The sequence below is a fragment of the Arvicanthis niloticus genome, chromosome 13 (genome assembly GCF_011762505.2).
Source record: "Arvicanthis niloticus isolate mArvNil1 chromosome 13, mArvNil1.pat.X, whole genome shotgun sequence".
Taxonomy (NCBI): Eukaryota; Metazoa; Chordata; class Mammalia; order Rodentia; family Muridae; genus Arvicanthis; species Arvicanthis niloticus.
In genome coordinates this window covers 2,804,883-2,824,046 of record NC_047670.1, presented here as the reverse complement: position 1 = coordinate 2,824,046, position 19,164 = coordinate 2,804,883, and the positions used below count along the sequence as shown (strand labels likewise).

The 19,164-nt window shown below is 39.0% G+C and overlaps 1 pseudogene; it reads left to right on the top strand.

Moving 5' to 3' along the window:
* The first annotated feature begins 400 nt into the window (after window positions 1-400).
* Window positions 401-5,070, top strand: LOC143434185 (solute carrier family 7 member 12-like; annotated as a pseudogene).
* Window positions 5,071-19,164: the final 14,094 nt, after the last annotated feature.

Here is a 19,164-nt window from a genome sequence, read left to right as displayed (position 1 = left end):
CAACTAACCCTTGAGAAACTTGTGTTGCCTGGGAGTGGAGAGGGCTGTCTCAGGGTAACAAGTATATCCTCTGGAAGACAGGGGCCAGGGGGAATGAGATGAGGAGCTGCAGGAGGGAGAACTGGAGTGTAAAAAAAAGTAAAAGTAATTTTTAAAAGAGTATTAATAAGAAATCTGTTTGTATGAATCTGTTTAGAAAGAAGTCACAATTCTGCAGAATAATTCAAAAGTTAATTATTATCAAACCCAAGTTATGTTCAGATTTTTAAAACTTATGTAAAGAACAAATGAATTCCAAAGGCAAAATTCTGTTTGAAAGAGTTGTTCACAAATTGACAGAGAAGCATCATAAAGAAGAACTGCATTTTTCAGTACATGAAAGATCAAAAAAGGCATAACCATGAAACTCTTGAGGGCACTAGGATTCTTCCACGTAAACATGCTCTTACTTAGAGCCACTCTGGGGACAGGGATTTTTGTGACTCCTAAAGAAGTATTAAAATACTCCTCACTAAATATCCCTGTATTTTTAAGTATTTGGGCAGGCTGTGGCATGCTGACCATAATGAAATCTCTCTGTCTTGCAGAGATGGCAGCCATCTACCCTGTGAGTGGAGCATCTTATTATTTTCTCAGAAGAACTCTTGGATCCTCTGTTGCTTTTCTCAGTCTGTGGATTAAACTTTTTAGTCATTTTCTAGCCATTGGTGCTCAGTGCCTGCTAATAGATAGTTCTCTAATCCAGTGTTTCTATTCTGGGTGCCCAGCTCCAGAGCTAGCAACAAAATGTCTGGCTTCGGCTGTTTTGTGGTCATTTGGAATTCTCAGTGCTTGAGGGATAAAAAACAGTGGCTTGGTTTAATACCATCAGCAGTTTTATGAAATTGAGTATTGTTTGCCTCATTTCTCTAACTGGGATTGTGCTGTTAGTGATTGGCAAAAAGGAGAATGTGTCCAGATTTGAGAATGCTTTGGATGCTGAACTTCCTAACGTCTCACAGATTGCAGATGCCATTCTCCAAGTGTACTATTCATATCTAGGATCATCATTCCTCATCATCTTAGCAGGTAAATCCATTTTTAAAACTATCTGGCATTACACAGAAGGAATTGTCAATAGCGGGTAAATCCATTCATAAAATAAGCATAGTTCTTAATAAAAAGGCTAATATGATTGCATCATGTTTTATAGTGAAATTCAGTGTTCTCTATAATGCTCTTATAATTAAAACACCTATGTATATTCATACATGTAGATGACTGTATAGACTTTACCTTTCTTAAGTCATGTCTTTTGTATAAAACTCAGGCATGCTAAGAATTTTCAAAAGACAATTGAGATTATATATTATTCTCAATTTTATTTGATGCAACATTTACCTAAACATTTTAACTGATATTTCTCACTACTGAGCTTTTCAAGTGTCTCTGATATTTGCATACTAGAGAAAGTGGTATAATGAACATTTCTGAAAATTCAACATTTTTCTCTATGGTGCAATCTCATGCTGAAGTCAAAGTACCAAGAGAATTTGATAATAATTACAGACCAATCTGCCTGCAATATCTACGATTTAAAAAAGGAAATCATTACATATTGTGTACATTTTTATTTCTTTTTCTTTTCTTATTGAGGACAGATGCTCTTATCCTGATCACAATTTCCCCTCTCTGCACCCCACTCATCTCTTCTCTATCTCTCCTCCTCCCCAATTCCACTCAACCTGCATTTCCTCTCAGAAAATATCAAACTTCCAGGAGACAATAACCAAAGATACAAAACTGCTTAACATACAGAGTGATAAATTTCACTGTGGCATACTTACCCATCTCAGTTAGCATTTTATAGTGTTGTGATAGAACAACCATGAACAAAAGTACAAGTTGATGAGGAATGAGTTTATTTCACCTTACAGTTTATAGTCGATGATCCAGGTAAGATAATGGCCGAATGGGGATGATTTCTCAGTTTAGGTTCGCTCTTCTAAACTGACTAGCTTGTGTCAAGTTGCCATAAATCTCAGAAGCAGAAGTGTTATTGTACTCTGACATCAATTGGTTCTCTTCCCACTAACTTTCTTCCACTCTCTCTGCCACCCTTTGGCTCTTTCTCATTCTTCCTGATAGTTGTCCTTCTGTTTTCTTATCATATGTATTGTTATCCTTTTCATTCCCCTTCCTCAGCAAGCCTCCACTTCTTTCATGAATATGTTTCTAGGTTTATGACCTACAGAAACATGTATATACATATAATTATATTTTATGTTTTAATTGAAGTAGAATCACCTCAATTTTACCTACCATTTCCTTCCCCAGATATGCTTCCCCAAACTTCTCAAATTTCTTCTCAAACCCTCAAAGTAGATAGCCTCTTGTTCTTTAATTATTATTTTTCTGTTCAAATACAAATATAAATTTAAGCTGCTGAATTGGTCTCTATTGTACAATGTGTGTGTGTGTGTGTGTGTGTGTGTGTGTGTGTACACATATATAAGTTACAAGGTAAACATTATATATTAGACAACCAGTAAGTTGGCTTATTACTTAGAGAGTAATTCTCTTTCTCCAAATAGTCATTAGTTGCGTATTGTTCTTTACCTAGAGGTAGACCCTGACAATTTTGCACATCTCACCTTAAAATTTATTCAGTAATTCATAAGAGAAAATGTTTCAAAGTACATTTCCTTGTATTCTAATTTCTACAGTATTTGCACTCCCTTTTCTCCTTCTTACTCAAGCTACAGATGTAGGAGCTATAATTTAGATGTAGCCTTTGGGGCTGAGCTCACTATCACCTGTTTGTCGCTGTCCATTAAATCACTAGCCCCAGAAATCAGGCTAGGTTTCAACTGTCAAGCATGGTTTTTTCCTATTGAGTGGACCTTAAAGCCAATTGTACTTAAATTAATTGTTGCCATTGACATACTGTAAGTATCACTAATAGTGTATATTGGCTTTTTAATATAATAGATGTTATGTGGGAATGAGGTGCTTAATTTCTTTCTTCCTTGGTTTTTGACACAGAATTTTCTGGAATCATGGAACCTAGAGTACAGGGGAAAAGTTTCTGAGCCTTTGTGTTAATATCCACTTATTAGTGAGTGCATACCATGTGTATTCTTTTGTGATTGGGTTTTCTCACTCAAGATCCATCCATTTGCCTAAGAATTTAGTTCCATTCATTTGCCTAATAATTTCATGAAGTCATTGATTTTAATAGATGAGTAGTACTCCATTTTGTAAATGTACTAGATTTTCTGTATCCATTCCTCTGTTAGAAGACATTTGGGTTCTTTCAAGGCTCTGGCTATTGTAAATAAGGCTGCTATGAACATACTGGAGCTTGTGTCCTTATTACATGTTGAAGCACCTTCTGAGTTGTATGCTCAAGAGTGGTATAGCTGGGTACTCAGATAATAAATACTATGTCCAGTTTTCTGAGGAGCCAGCAGACTGATTGCCAGAGTGGTTGTATTAACTTAAAATCCCACCAACAATGAAGGAGTCTTCCTCTTTCTCCACATCCTCACCACCACCCGAGTTTTTAATCTTAGCATTCAACTAGTGTGAGGTGAAATCTCACAATTGATTTGATTTGCATTTCCCTGATGACTAAAGATGTTGAACATTTTTAGGTGCTTCTTGTCCATCCATATTCATTAGATGAAAATTCTTTGTTTAGCTCTGTACCCCATTTTTAATAGGGTTATTTGGTTCTCTGGAGTCTACCTTCTTGAGTTCTTTGTATGTATTGGATATTAACTCTCTACTGGATGAAATATTAGTAAAGATCTACTCCCAATCTGTTGGTTTACGTTTTGTCCTATTGACACTGTCCTTTGCCTTACAGAAGCTTTGCAATTTGATGAGGTCCCATTTGTCAATTCTTGATCTTAGAGCATACGCCATTGGTGTTCTGTTCGGGAACTTGTTCCCTGTGCCTAGGTATTCAAGGGTCTTCCCCAACTTCTCTTCTATTAGTTTCAGTGTATCTGGTTTTAAGTGAAGGTCCTTTATCCACTTGGACTTGAGCTTTGTACAAGGAGATAAGAATGGATTGATTTACATCTTTCTACATGCTGACCTCCAGCTGAACCAGCAAGATTTGCTGAAAATGCTGTCCATTTTCCAGTGGACGGTTTTAGCTCCTTTGTCAAAGATCAAGTGATCACAAATATGTAGGTTCATTTCTGGATCTTCACTAATGCCGAATCCAGCAGGCATAGTGGGGGAAAGCGCCTATGGGGAGATTGACCTGAAACTTATTGGGAGGTCGATTTCACAGAAATCAAACCTGCCCAATATGGCAACAAATATCTTCTAGTTTTCATAGACACTTTTTCAGGGTGTGTTGAAGCATTTCCCACCAAGAAAGAAACAGCAAACGTAGTGGCCAAGAAGATACTGGAAGACATCCTCCCCCGATTTAGAGTACCTAAGGTAATTGGGTCAGACAATGGGCCTGCCTTCATCGCCCAGGTAAGTCAGGGACTGGCCAGACAACTGGGGATAAATTGGAAGTTACATTGTGCTTTCCGACCCCAGAGCTCAGGGCAGGTAGAGAGAATGAATAGAACTATTAAAGAGACCCTTATGAAATTATCGATTGAGACCAGCGGGGGTGACTAGACAGCCCTTCTCTCCCTAGCCCTGTTCCGTGTCTGGAACACACCCAGACCTTTGGGACTAACGCATTTTGAGATACTGTTCGGTTCCCCTCCGCCTCTGTTTGAAACCCTAGATAGTGTGACACGCCCTGATGACAATAATTTTATACCTTCCACCCACCTTTTAGCCCGTTTAAAGGCCCTTGAGACGATCAGAAGAGGTATTTGGGAACAGCTGAAAGACACTTACACCGCTGAAGACCCTGCAGTTCCCCATCAGTTTGAGATTGGAGACGCCGTCCTGGTATGGAGACACCGGACAGGAAATCTCGAGCCATGCTGGAAAGGACCCTACCTGGTACTGTTGAGAACCCCAACCGCCATTAAGGTGGAAGAGATCCCCACCTGGGTTCATGCTTCACATGTCAAAAGGGCCCCTCCAGAAACTAGTCCAGATGAGTAGATTTTAGAAAAGACTAATCCTCTTAAGTTGCGTTTATGTCGTAAATGCAATCTGAGTCAGGACAGCAACCCCCATGCCCCGATGTGACAAACCTGGGAGGTGATTAATGAAGAAGGAAACGCTGTGTGGTCAATTACTGCTATACATCCTCCATGGACTTGGTGGCCAGATCTTACGCCTGATATCTGTAAGTTAGCAGCTAGATTGCTTACCTTGGATCTTCCAGACCACACAGACCTATCTAAACCACCCACTGAAAGACAGTGTGTTCCTAACGGGATAGGGAGCACACTTGGGTACTCAGGGCAATTCTACCGGGCTAATCTCCGGTCCTCGGGATTTTATGTTTGCCCTGGTCAGGGCCACAATCAGAAGCTCTGACACAAGTGTAGGGGGACCTCTGATTTTTATTGCGCTACATGGGGATGTGAAACTACCGGTGAGGCCTACTGGAACCCTACTTCCACATGGGACTTGATTACGGTAAAGAGAAACAGCAGCTATGATAAGTCCAACCAAGGAGAGAGAGAGATAGTTCTAAATATCCTGAGAATGAGTGCGGATTTGAAAATAGTCCCAATGGAGCCTGTAAAAATAGCTACTGCAACCCCATAGTTATAAGATTCACTAATGCAGGTAAACGAGACCATTGGAGTTGGCTTAAGGAAAACAACTGGGGATTGCATATAGATGCTGCTGGAAAAGACCCTGGGTTAATTTTTAAAATTAAGTTGACCCTAGAAACCCCCTCTCCAATGCCTTTGGGACCTAACAAAGTCCTTCTTGATCAGGGCCCCCCTCCAAAGTCCCTTACTCAAACACCAGTCCAACCTGCGCCAGTGACTGCTGGTCCTTATGACTTTACCCCCTCACAAGGCCCCAAAATCTTGACCACACCACCTGATCCTTCGACAAGACAGAGACTATTTAATTTGGTCGTTGGAGCCTTCCACGCTCTAAATAATACAAGCCCAGACTCTACTGAATCTTGCTGGCTATGTTTAGCAACAACACCCCCATACTATGAGGGAATCGCCATGAATGGTGCCTTTAATAACACCACTTCCCATCACTCCTACACTTGGAGAACTGAGAAAAAACTAACTCTAACTGAAGAATCGGGGTCAGGTTCAGGACTCTGCCTAGGTACCCCACCTGCCTCCCACAGACATCTGTGTAATCAGACAGTCTCTTGTCCTAAAACATCTATCACCTATTATTTGGTACCAGGGCCCAACCGATGGTGGGCTTGCAGTACAGGACTCACCCCTTGTGTGTCTACAAGTGTATTCGAACCAACTACAGACTTTTGTGTGCTTGTGCAGCTGGTACCCAGAATTTACTATCATGCTGTGGGTAATTTCAAAAATAAATTTGATATTAGGCCAAAAATATACAAGAGAGAGCCAGTTTCCCTCACTTTAGCCATCTTACTGGGTGCAGGCATTACTGCTGGCATAGGAACAGGAGCTGCCGCACTGGCCACTGGCCAGCAAGGCCTTAATGCTCTCGGTACTGCTATTGATGAAGACCTAAAAATACTAGAAAAATCTGTTTCCAACTTAGAAAAATCTTTGACATCTCTATCAGAAGTAGTGCTCCAAAACAGACGAGGGCTCGATTTGTTGTTTTTAAAAGATAGTAGACTGTGTGCAGCCCTTAAAAAAGAGTGTTGCTTTTATGCTGACCATACTGGAGTAGTCAGAGACTCGATGCAGAGGCTTAGGGAAAGACTAGATAAGAGACAAAAAGATCGAGATGCCCAACAGGGCTGGTTCGAGTCCTGGTTCTCACGATCTCCCTGGATGACTACCTTATTTTCTGCCTTAGCTGGACTGGTGATGATAATTTGCTTAATTTTGATTTTCGGCCCATGTGTGATAAATAGAGTTATGACCATTGTCAAAAATAGAGTTGATGCTGTCCAATTAATGGTGTTGAGACTACAGTGCCAACCACATGAAGATCCTGATAAGATAGAAAATGATTTTTAGAGCCTAGGCTAGATATTTTAAGGTTAAAATTATTCAGGAGAGGGAGAGGGAAAATAAAAGAAAATTTTATGGGTCCCATGAAAAACATATATAAAAGGGCCTTATAGATTCTTTCTCTCTAGCCTGAGTAGCTAAAGTCGCCCTTCTGGTTTGCCAACCAGAGGCCAGTTAATCCGTAAACAAAGAATGCAGAGTTACAGGACAATGGGCTACTGAGTCATCCCAGGAATGAAGATAAGAGATAAACATCCACCTGCAGGAACTGCTGCCCCCCCCCCCCAACCAGTTTGGCCAGATGTTCAAAATTTGGAAAACAACCAATCGTGTGCACCCGGGCAAAAGTTTCCCCTTTTCCCCACCCCGAGCTTATATTAACCCTAAACCCCGGAGCCACGAGGTAGATGCCCCTGTCTCCTACATTGAGACACGTGTCGGCCCGGAACGTTCCGCCATTAAACTACCTTGTGTTCTTGCAGCAAGTTGGTCTTTTGTGTGTCCTTTGGGTGCGTGCCATCCTGTGACTAGAGTGGGGTCCCCTTTGGGGGCTTCTGAGCCTTACAATTTGACCTGTGGAAGTAAATTAGATGACTTTTGATCATTAAAGAAATCTCAAACAAGTTGAAAAAGTGTGGACATATATCATGAATGCTAGACGGAAAAAGAATCATTTAAATAAAGAAGCAAGAAAATCTTGGGTTGAAAAGCACAAACATCATTTCAGTTTATTCCTGTTAGAGAGAACAAGCATTAAAAACTTGGGTTAAGGGTCTCAAGTGTGATTCTCTATTGTCTTTGGCAGATTTAAATGCAGTGGGGGAGGGCCTACTCTGCCACATGGTGGCTGGGTGCTCTAGCAGAGAGGCCCTCTGTATTCCCTATCTGTTTTTTCTTAGCTGGTAAATCCTAAATGTAGAGAAGGAGAAGAAAGGCCAACCTTGAAGAAAAGATTAAAGGAAGACGCATAGAAGCTTGATAGGAAAGTCAGAGCCAGAAGGAGTGAAAGGCTGTGGAAAAAACTTTACCCATGTGGTGAGACATGTAGAAGCTGGGTTGGAGCCTGCGCTTCTGAGAGCAGTTTCTCCAGGATTGGCCTAATGTTCTCAGCTGAGAGAAAGAAACTGTCTCAAAAGGAATATCTCAGCCAAAGGAAGGGGTCCTAGAACAAGGATCAGGTCAGGTCCTGCCATCTGAAAGGCAGCTGTTAGCTGTGAAGGAGCCCTCTCTGTGGAGCTGAGTGATAGGCAGAGAGTGAAGGCTAGGGGTCTTTGCCATCTTGCCAATGAGTTAGAGACTGTAGCTAGAGGTCAAAGGAAAGAAGCTGGCCAGGAACACATGGAGAGGGAGACAGAGAGTGGGAAGGACAGAGAGAGAGAGAGACCCAGACATATATCCACGTACCTATGTCCACCTGATTCTTGATAAAGAAATCAGAAATGCACACTAAGTACAAGACAGAATCTTCAACAAATGATGCTTATCAAACTGGTTGACTGCAGGTAGAAGAATGCAAATAGATCCATACCTATCATGCTGAGCAAAATTCAACTCCAAATGTATCAAAGATATCAACATAAATTCAGATAAACTGAACGTGATACAAGAGAAAATGAGGAATAGTCTTGGATGCATTGGTATAGGAGACTTTCTGAAAAAAATTACCAATAGCACAGGTACTAACATCAATAATTAAATTAAACCTCAAGACATTAAAATACTTGTGGAAGACAAAGTAAACTCTTTCAGGCAAAGCAGCAGTCTACATAGTGACAAAAGAATTTTACCAACTAAACATCTGATAGAAGACTGATATCCAAAATATAAAAAGAAATCAAGAAACTTTCTACCAAAAATCAAATCACCCAATTTAAATAGGAAATTTTCAACAGCTAAAACCCAAAATGGCTGAGAAATATTCAACCTCCATAACCATAAAAGAAACACAAACCTAGTTTTGATTTGCATTGAGATTTCACATATATTGACATTTACTTTGAGATTTCTTCTTACTACTTTCTGAATCCCTAAAATTAATAATAAAAGTGACAAATCATGGTGGAGATGGAGTGCACAAACAGAAACACTCCTCCTCCATGGCTAGCAGGAGTGCAAACTTGTACAAACCCTATTGAAACCAGTATTACATTTTCTCTGAAAATGGGAATCAATCTATGTCAAAACCCAGATCTACCACTTTTGGACATACACACCAAAGGACACTTCATCTTACCACAAGGACACTTGTTTAATCATGTTCTTTTGGTGCTTTATCCATAATAGCCAGAGATTGGAACTAACTTATATTTCTCTCAACAACAGAATGGATAAAGAAAATATGGTACAATTATACAATGGAGTAGATTCATCTCATAAAAAGAAATGACATTATGAAATTTTAAGGCAAATGGGTAGAAATAGAAAAAAGTCATCCTGAGTGAGGTAACTTAAACTCAGAATGATAAATACAGCATTTATGTCAGTATTATTTAACCAAACTTCAGTCCATAGACCCAGAGAGGTTAGACATTAAAGAAAGGACTAGTGAAGACACATTGATCTCCAGGGAAGGAGAAAATAGATTTTGGGGGCATATAATGGAGGCAGTGGAAGGGAGCACAGGAATGGGAGTTATCAGGAGGAACAGTGAAGAGGAGATGGGATTGAAGACACAGAGCTATAATTAAGAGCATTTGAAGAACATTTAAATGGTGGTATAGAAACACTGTGCAGTGAAAATCTCTATAACATAGAGAGGTGATCCTAATGAAGTATCTGAATACTGAGAATGACAGAAACACTATTGGCTATCTCTTTTCAGAAATGAAGTTTCAAGTGTCTGGATTAGGTTTCATTTCATTGAGTTGCTGGCCAAAGAATTTCCATGGAAATCTATAAATAACCCAGGCTTTAGCCAAGACAGTAGGTTGCTCACCGAAAAGCAAGTCCTCACTAATTAAAACAATATCCACAGAAATCATTAAACACAGAAATCATAAACCTAGTTAAAATGTCTATGACATGGAAAGGTATTTGGCATCTAACCCAAAGAAAAAAGCAAAGACCAAACCAACCACAAAATCTTTGATGTATATTCTGTCCTGCCTGCAAAAATCTGCTAGGGTAATGGCAGCACAAACCACATGGTAGTAACAAAACAATGTCTGAATTGACTTAAGACTTACTTCAGGAGATGGAACCTCTATGTGACAGTGCTTGGGTGACCAAGATCCAGAGTCTAGATAGTCCAGAGACATGGGGAAGAAGACCAAATTCCACAATCTTTTTTTAAGTAACAATAATGACTCCTAATGATATTCAAAAAAGCTCATAGACTCCTAATGATATTCTGAAAAGATTATAGATTGCCTTATTCTGCAATCATCAGAGAGGCTTCCTACTGCAACAGGTGAAAAAAAAATACAGAGATCCAGAGCCAGACATTACACAGACAGAGAGAACTTGGAGCTCAGAGAAGAGGAACACAAGGTGTGGAGAAAACAGGCAATGGAGCACACAAGGAGAACAAGGCCTACTAAAACAACTGAGTAAGGCTCACATGGACTCACAAGAACTGAAGCAGAATGCAAAAGCGTGCATAGGTCTACACCATATCTTCAGTATATATACTATAGTTTTAAATTTTGTACTTTTATAGGACTCCTAAATGTGTAAGCAAGTGAGTGTTTGATTCTTTTGACTTTTCTTGGGACTCATTTTTCTTTTGGTTTGTCTTGTCCAATTTTAATATGATTGCTTTTTATCTCATTATATTTTATTTTTTATGTATTATTGTCATCTCTTAGAAGCCTATACTTTTCTAATGAGACACAGGTGAAGAAGAATTAGAAAGAGTAGAAAGAAGAAAAACTATATTCAGATTATTTTATTTAAAAAAGAATCTATATTTAATAAAGGGGAAAAATAAAAAAGAACACAGCCCACAGGATCTCACACATGTTTCAAAAACCTCAGGGTTTAAAATGATATAACAGGAAGAATAAATAGGTAATTTCAGTTTGGTAAGACAAGCAGTATTGGCATATTGCATGTGTGACACTTATGTTTACTGTTTGGTTTGTTGCTGTGTATGGTAATACTAAACACTGGGCCACAAGATCTCAGCAGGAACCTCAGGGACAAGAAAATCCTCATATACACCAAGTGATGTTATGTAACTTTGCTCCTCAATTTAAAATTATTGATTAAAAAAGGAACTGACAGCATGTAGATGGATAAAAAAGGCAGGGCTTCAGTTGCAGGGCTTGAAGATACTAGGAGCTATTGGAGAGGAGAGAAGAGAAGAGGAGGGAAGGGGAGGGGAGGGGAGGAGAGGAGAGGAGAGGAGAGGAGAGGAGAGGAGAGGAGAGGAGAGGAGAGGAGAAGAGAGGAGAGGAAAACATGTCATGGGGTAAGGGATAGTGAGGTGGCCCAAACAGAACATGACAAGTAATACCTTGGTGTAAGTGACAGGAAAGTAGACAAAATAGTTTAGAGAGGTGATATCTTCCAAGCTCTAGTGCCATTAAGGCTTATTATAAATTTGTACCTCTTGTGAAAAAAAAAAAAAAAACTCAAGGCCAAGTGGATAAAAGACCTCCAAATAAAGTGAGATACACTGAAATTAATAAAAGAGAATGTGGGGAACAGCCTCAAACACATGGGCACAGGGGAAATTTTTCTGAATTAAACACCAATGGCTTATACTCTTAAGATCAAGAATCAACAAATGGGACATCAAAAACTTGCAAAGCTTCTGTAAGGCAAAGGACACTGTCAATAGGACAAAGGGGCAACCAACATATTGGGAAAGATCTTTAGCAACCCTACAACCAATAGAGGGCTAATATCCAATATATACATAAAACTCAAGAAGTTAAGACCCACAGAACCAAATAACCCTTTTAAAAACATGGGTTACATAGCTAAACAAAGAGAAAGCAAAGCATATTCCTCTCAACTGAGGAATATGGAATGGCCAAGAAGCATCTAAAGAAATGTTCAAACTCCTTAGTCATCAGGAAAATGCAAATCAAAACAACCCTGAGATTCCACCTCACACCAGTCAGAATGGCTAAGATCAAAATTTAGGTGACAGCAAATCTTGGTGAGGGTGTGGACAAGGAACACTCCTCCATGGTTGCTTAGATTGCAAGCTGGTACAACCACTCTGAAAATCAGTCTGTCCGTTTCTGAGGAAATTGGACATAGTATTATCCGAGGACCCAACTATCACACTCCTGGGCATATATCCAAAAGATTCTTCAACATATAACAAGGACAATGCTCCTGTATGTTCATAGCAACCTTACATAAAATATCCAGTAGCTGGATACAACTCAGGTGTCCCTCAACAGAGAAATGGGTACAGAAAACGTGATACATTTACACAATGGAGTACTACTCAGCTATTAAAAACAATTACTTTGTAAAATTCTTAGGCAGATGGATGGAACTAGAAAATATCATTTTGAGTGAGGTAATCCAATCATCAAAGAACACATATACACCCACTGATAAGTGGATAAGAGCCCAAAACCTCAGAATTCCCAAGATACAATTCAAGACTACATGAAGCTCAAAAAGAATGAAGACGAAAATGTGGATGCTTCTGTCTTTCTTTGAAGGGGAAACAAAATACTGAAGGGAGGAAATATGAAGACAAAATGTTGATCAGAGACTGAAAGAAAGGCTATCCAGAGACTGCCCCACCTGAGAATCCATTCCATATACAGTCACCAAATGCAGACACTACTGCTAATGCCAAAAAGTACATGCTGACAAGAACTTCATATAGGTCTGCTGAGAGGCTCTGCCAGAGACTGACAAATACAGAGGCAGATGTTCACAGCCAACCAGTGGACTGAGCACAGGGTCCCCAATGGAAGAGTTAGATAAAGGACTGCAGGAGCTGAAGGAGTGTGCAACCCCATAAAAAGAACAAAAGTATCAACCAACCTGACCCTCCCTGAGCTCCCAAGAACTAAACGACCAACCGGAGTACACATTGAGGGACCCATTGCTCCAGCTATATATGTAACAGAGGATGGCCTTGTTGAGCATGGGAGAAGATGCCCTTGGCCCTGTGAATGCTCAGTGTCCCAGTGTAGGGGAATGCCAGCACGAGTATGGGGGAAGTGGTTCGGTGGGTGGTGAAACACCACCATAGATGCAGGGAGATGGCATAGGAGTTTCTGGGGAGAAAACTGGGAAAGGGGATAACATTTGAAATGTAAATAAAGAAAATATCCAATGAAAGAAAAAAATTAAATTAGGACTGCTAAGTACCCTGCTCCCCTGAAGACACCACAGCTGAGGTATCCCAGGAGATCTGCTACACACAGGGCAACTGAGCAACTGATCACCAACATGTCTGCTCTCCTAAAGACACCACAGCCTGAAGGCATCCCAGGAGTTCCTCTGCACAAAAGGCAACTAGGCAACCAACACCACACACTGAAAACCTTCAGGGGGCTCCTGAGCATATAGGGCAACTGACCAAACAGATTGAAAGCCTCCATGGAGTTCTGCTGCACACAGGGAAACAGAAACCAGAATTTTAATCCTTCCTGGGAACAGCTTCACACAAGACAACAGGTTGACTGCTTCTCTGAAGAGCCAACAATCTGAAGGCCTCCCAGGAGATCTGCTGAAGCCAAAGCAACAGATCAGCAACTTCTCTGCCTTTTTGAACACCTCATAGTCAGAAGGCCACATAAAATGTATGCTACAGATAGGGCACAGGTCTACCAGGAGATCTGAAGCAACCCAGGGAGAAAAGAGGCAGGCTCCAGACAGACACCCAGACCAGCAAACACCAGGGATAACCAGATGGTGAGAGGAAAGTGCAAGACCATCAGCAACAGAAGCCAATACACTTGGGTATCATCAGATCCCAGTTCTCTCACCCTAAATATACCAACACACCTGAAAATCAGGAAGCTGACCTAAAAATCTGATCTTATGAAGATAATAGAGTTCTTTAAGGAGGATATAAATAACTCCCTGAAAAAAAATTTAGGAAAACACAGGAAAGCAGGTAGAAGCCCTAAAAGAAGAAACAAATCCCTTAAAGAAACACAGAAAAATACAATTAAACAAGTGAGGAATTGAATAAAGCAGTTTAAGACCTAAAAGTGGAAGTAGAAACAAGAAATAAAACATAAATGGAGGCAAACCTGAATGGAAAACATAGGAAAGAGATCAGGAATTACAGTTGTAAACATCACCAACAGAATGCAAGAGACAGAAAAGAGAATCTCAGATGTAGAAGATACCATAGCAGAGATTAAAAAAAAATTTTTTAAACATAAAAAACTCCTAACCCAAAACATCCAGGAAATTCAGGACACAATGAAAAGACCAAATCTAAGAATAATTGGAACAGAGGAGAACAAAGATTCCCAGCTCAAAGGACCTGAAAACATCTTCAACAAAAATCACAGAAGAAAACTTCCCCAACCTGAAGAAAGAGATGGCCATAAATGTACAAGAGGCCTATAGAATACCAGATAAATGGGACTAGAAAAGAAAACCATCTCATCACATAATAATCAAAACACTAAATGCACAGAGCAAAGAAAGAATATTAAGAGCTTCAAGGGAAAATGTCCAAGTAATATACAAAGGCAGACCTATCAGAATTACACCAGACTTCTCACCAGAGACTATGAAAGCCAGGAGATCCTGGTCATGCAGACTCTAAGAGAACACAAATGCCAGCAAGGCTACTATACCCAGCAAAACTCTAAATCAACATAGATGGAGAAAACAAAATATTCCAGGACAAAAATCAAATTTAAACAGTATCTATTAATCCAGCCCTACAGAGGAGTCTAAAGGGAAAATTCCAACACAAGTAGGATACTGACACCAAAGAAAAGACAAGTTATTAATTATCTCAAAACAAAGGAGAGAATCATATGCACATAATGCTACCTATAAAAATATAACAGTAACTAACAATATCTGTCTTTAATATCTTTTGATATTAATGGACTCAACTCACCTATAAAAAGACATAAGCTAAAAGACTGTATACACAAACAGGATCCAGCATTTAGCTACATGCAAGAAACACACCTCAATATCAAAGACAGACGTTATCTTAAAGTAAAAGGCTGGAAAAAGGTCTTCCAAGCAAATGGTCCCAAGAAACAAGCTGGAGTTGCCATCCTAATATCCAATAACATAGATTTTCAGTCAAAAGTTATCAACTGAGATGAAGAAAGACACTTCATATTCATCAAAGGGAAAATCCCAAAGGGAATTCATCCAAAGTCTGAATTCTGAACATTGATTACCCAAATGAGAACGCACCCACTTTCTTAAAAGAAACTATGCTGAAGTTCAAAACACACATTGAACCCACACACAATAATAGTACAAGACTTCAACACCCCACTCTCACTAATGGGCAGGTCATTAAAACAAAAACTAAATAGAGACACAGTGAAACTAATAGAGGTTATGAACCAAATGGATTTAACAGATATCTATAGAACATTTCATGTTAAAACAAAAGAATATACCTTCTCAGCACTTCATGGTACCTTCTCCAAAATTGGCCATATAATTGGTCACAAATCAACACTCAACAGATACAAGAAGATAGAAATAATCCTGTGCACTTTATCAGATCACCATGACCTAAGGCTGGTCTTCAGTAACAACAACAACAACAAAAACTAACAACAGAAAGCCTGCATATACATAGAAACTGAACAAATCTCTACTTAACAATAACTTGGTCATGGAAGAAATAAAGAAATTAAAGACTTTTAGAATTTAATGAAAATGGAGGCACAATATACCTAAACTTATGTGACAAAATGAAAACAGTGCTAAGAGGAAAACTCATAACTCTGAGTGTCTCCATAAAGAAATTGAAGAGAGCATTACTAACAGTTTAACAGCACATCTGAAAACTCTAGAAAAAGTAGAAGCAAATATACCTAAGAGGAGCAGATGGCAGAAAATAATCAAACTCAGAACTGAAATCAACCAAGTAGAAACAAAGAAAACTATACAAAGAATCAAGAAAACCAGAAGCTAATTCTTTGAATCAATGAAATAGATAAATGCCTAGCCAAACTAACTAAAGGGCCTAGAGAGTATCCAAATTAACAAAAGGAAGACATAACAACAGAAATATAGAAAATTCAAAAAAATCATCAGATCCTACCTATATACCCATCAAAACTGGAAATCTAGATGAAATGGATAGTTTTCTAGGCAGATACCACATACCAAAGCTAAATTAAGAGTGGGTAAACTATCTAAACAGGCCCATTTCTCCTAAGGAAATAGAAGGAGTCATTAAAAACCTAGCAACCAAAGGGAAAAAAGGCCCATGGCCAGATGGATTTAGTGCAGAATTCTACCAGACCTTTACAAAGACCTAATTCCTCAAACTATTCCATAAAATAGAAGCAGAAGAAACACTAACTAATTCTTTCTATGAAGCCACAATTACTCTGATACCTAAAACACTCAAGGACACAACAAAAAAGAGAACTTCAGACCAATTTTGCTTATAAATACTGATGCAAAAATACTGAATAAAATTCTTGCAAACCAAATCCAAAAACACCTCAAACCATCATTCACCATGATCAAGTAGGCTTCATCCCAGGGATGAAACTTTGGTTCAATATAGGAAAAATCCATTAACGTAATCCACTACATAAACAAACTCAAAGAAAAAAATCACATGATCATTTCCTTAGATGTGGAAAAGCATTTGACAAAATACAACACCCCTTCATGTTAAAAGTATTGGAAAGATCAGGAATTTAAGGCCCATAATTAACTTTAATAAAAGCAATTTACTGCAAACCAATAGCCAATATTATTAAATGGAGAGATACTTGAAGCAATTCCACTAAAATCAGGGAAAAGACAAGGATGCCCACTCTCCCCATTTCTATTCAATATAGAACAAAGTTCTAGCCAGAGCAATAGGACAACAAAAAGGGATTAAGCAGATACAAGCTGGCAAGGAAGAAATAAAGGTATCATTATTTGCAGATTATTAGTATACAAAAGCAACCCCAAAAAATTCTACCAGAAAACTTCTCCAGCTGATAAACAACTTCAACAAAATGGCTAAATATAAAATTAAATCAAATAAATAAGTAGCCTTCCTTTATACAAATGATAAACAGGCTGAGAAAGAAATTAGGGAAACAACTCCCTTTACAATAGCCGCAAATAATATAAAATATCTCAGGGTAACTCTAACCAAACAAGTGGAAGATCTATATGACAAATACTTCAAGTTTTTCAAGAATAAAATCAAAGAAGATCTCAGAAAATGGAGAGATCTCCCATGCTCATAGATTGGCAGAATTAATACAGTAAAAGTGGTCATCCTACCAAAGGCAATCTACACATTCAATGCAATCCCCATCAAAATGCCAACACAATTCTTCAAAGACATAGAACTAACAATTCTCAAGTTCATGTGACATAGGAAAAAAAACAGAATAGTGAAAACAATACTTAACAATAAAAGAATGGCTTGGGGAATCACCACCCCTGACCTCAAGCTTTACTACAGAGCAATAGTGAAAAACTTCATGGTGTTGGTACAGAGATAGACACATTGATCAATGGAATAGAATTGAAGATCCAGAAATAAAACCACACTTTGGGACACCTGATCTTTGACAAAGAACCCAAAATATACAATAGAAAAAAGAAAGCATCTTCAATAAATGGTGCTAGTCTAACTGGCTCTCTGTATGTAGAAAAATAAAAATAGACTCATGTTTGTCACCTTGCACAAAACTCAAGTCCAAGTGGATCAAGAACCTCAAGAACCTCAACATAAAACCAGATACATTGAATTTAATAGAAGAGAAAGAGGGAAAGAGCCTTTAACTCATTGGCACAGGGGGAAACTTCCTAAACAGAACTCCAATGGTTCATGCTCTAAGAAATCATAAATGGGACCTCAAGAAACTGGAAAGCTTCTGTAAGGCAAAGGATATAATAAATAGGATAAATCAACAATGTACAGATTGGAAAAAACTCTTTACTAACCCAACATCCAATAAAGGGCTAATATCCAAATATATAAAGAACTCAAGAAGCTAACTACCAAAAATCCAAACAACCCACTCAAACATCAGAGTATAGAACTAAAACAAAGAATTCACAACAGGAGAATCACAAATAGTGACAGTATATGTCAAGGATGTGGAGAAAGAGGAACATTCCTTCATTGCTGGTGGGAGTGCAAACTGGTACAACCACTCTGGAAATCAGAAAATTGGAAATAGATCTACCTGAAAACTCAACTATATCACTCTTGGGAATATATTCAAAAGATACCCTATCAAGCCACAGGGGAATGTGTTTTATTATGTTCATAGCAGCCTTGTTTGTGATAGCCAGAAGCTGGAAACAACCCAAATGTCCTGAAGAATGGATAAAGAAAATGTAGTTCATTTACAGGGTAGAATACTACTCATCTATTAAGAACAAGGACATCATGAGTTTTGAAGGCAAATGGATAGAACTATAAAATATCATCCTGAGTGAGGTAACTCAGACTCAAAACAACATGCATGGTATGTACTTACTAATAAAAGGATATTAGCCAAAAAAAAAAAAAAAAAAAAGACATATAGTTCACAGAACTCAAAAAGGTCAACAAGCTGAAAGGCACAAGTGAAGATGCCTCAATCCCATTTGGGAGGGAGAAGAAGGCAATCACAAGGGGGGAGGAGTGAAGAACTTGGGTGGTAAAGGTGACAGCATGGAAGAGGGGAAGAGGGCAATATGATCTGGTATTGGGTGGGAGAAAAAGATAGAAGCCCTGAGGGCCAGCAAAAAGAATGGAAACAGGCAACCTTGGGAGTTAAGAGGTGAGGGGAACCCTCCAGAGTATACAAGAGACCTGGGGTTGAGAGACTTGCAGGACTCAAAGATGAAATGCCCTACCCTGGGGAGAGAGAACTTGTAGAGCCCACCTCCCACAGAAAGTCAGGGTATCAAGTGACTGATGGAGTTGCCATCCCACAGTGAAAACTTTGACCCATAATTGTTCCTGTCTGAAAGAACTGCAGAGAACTGGAGAATATTAATATCATCTTGAGTT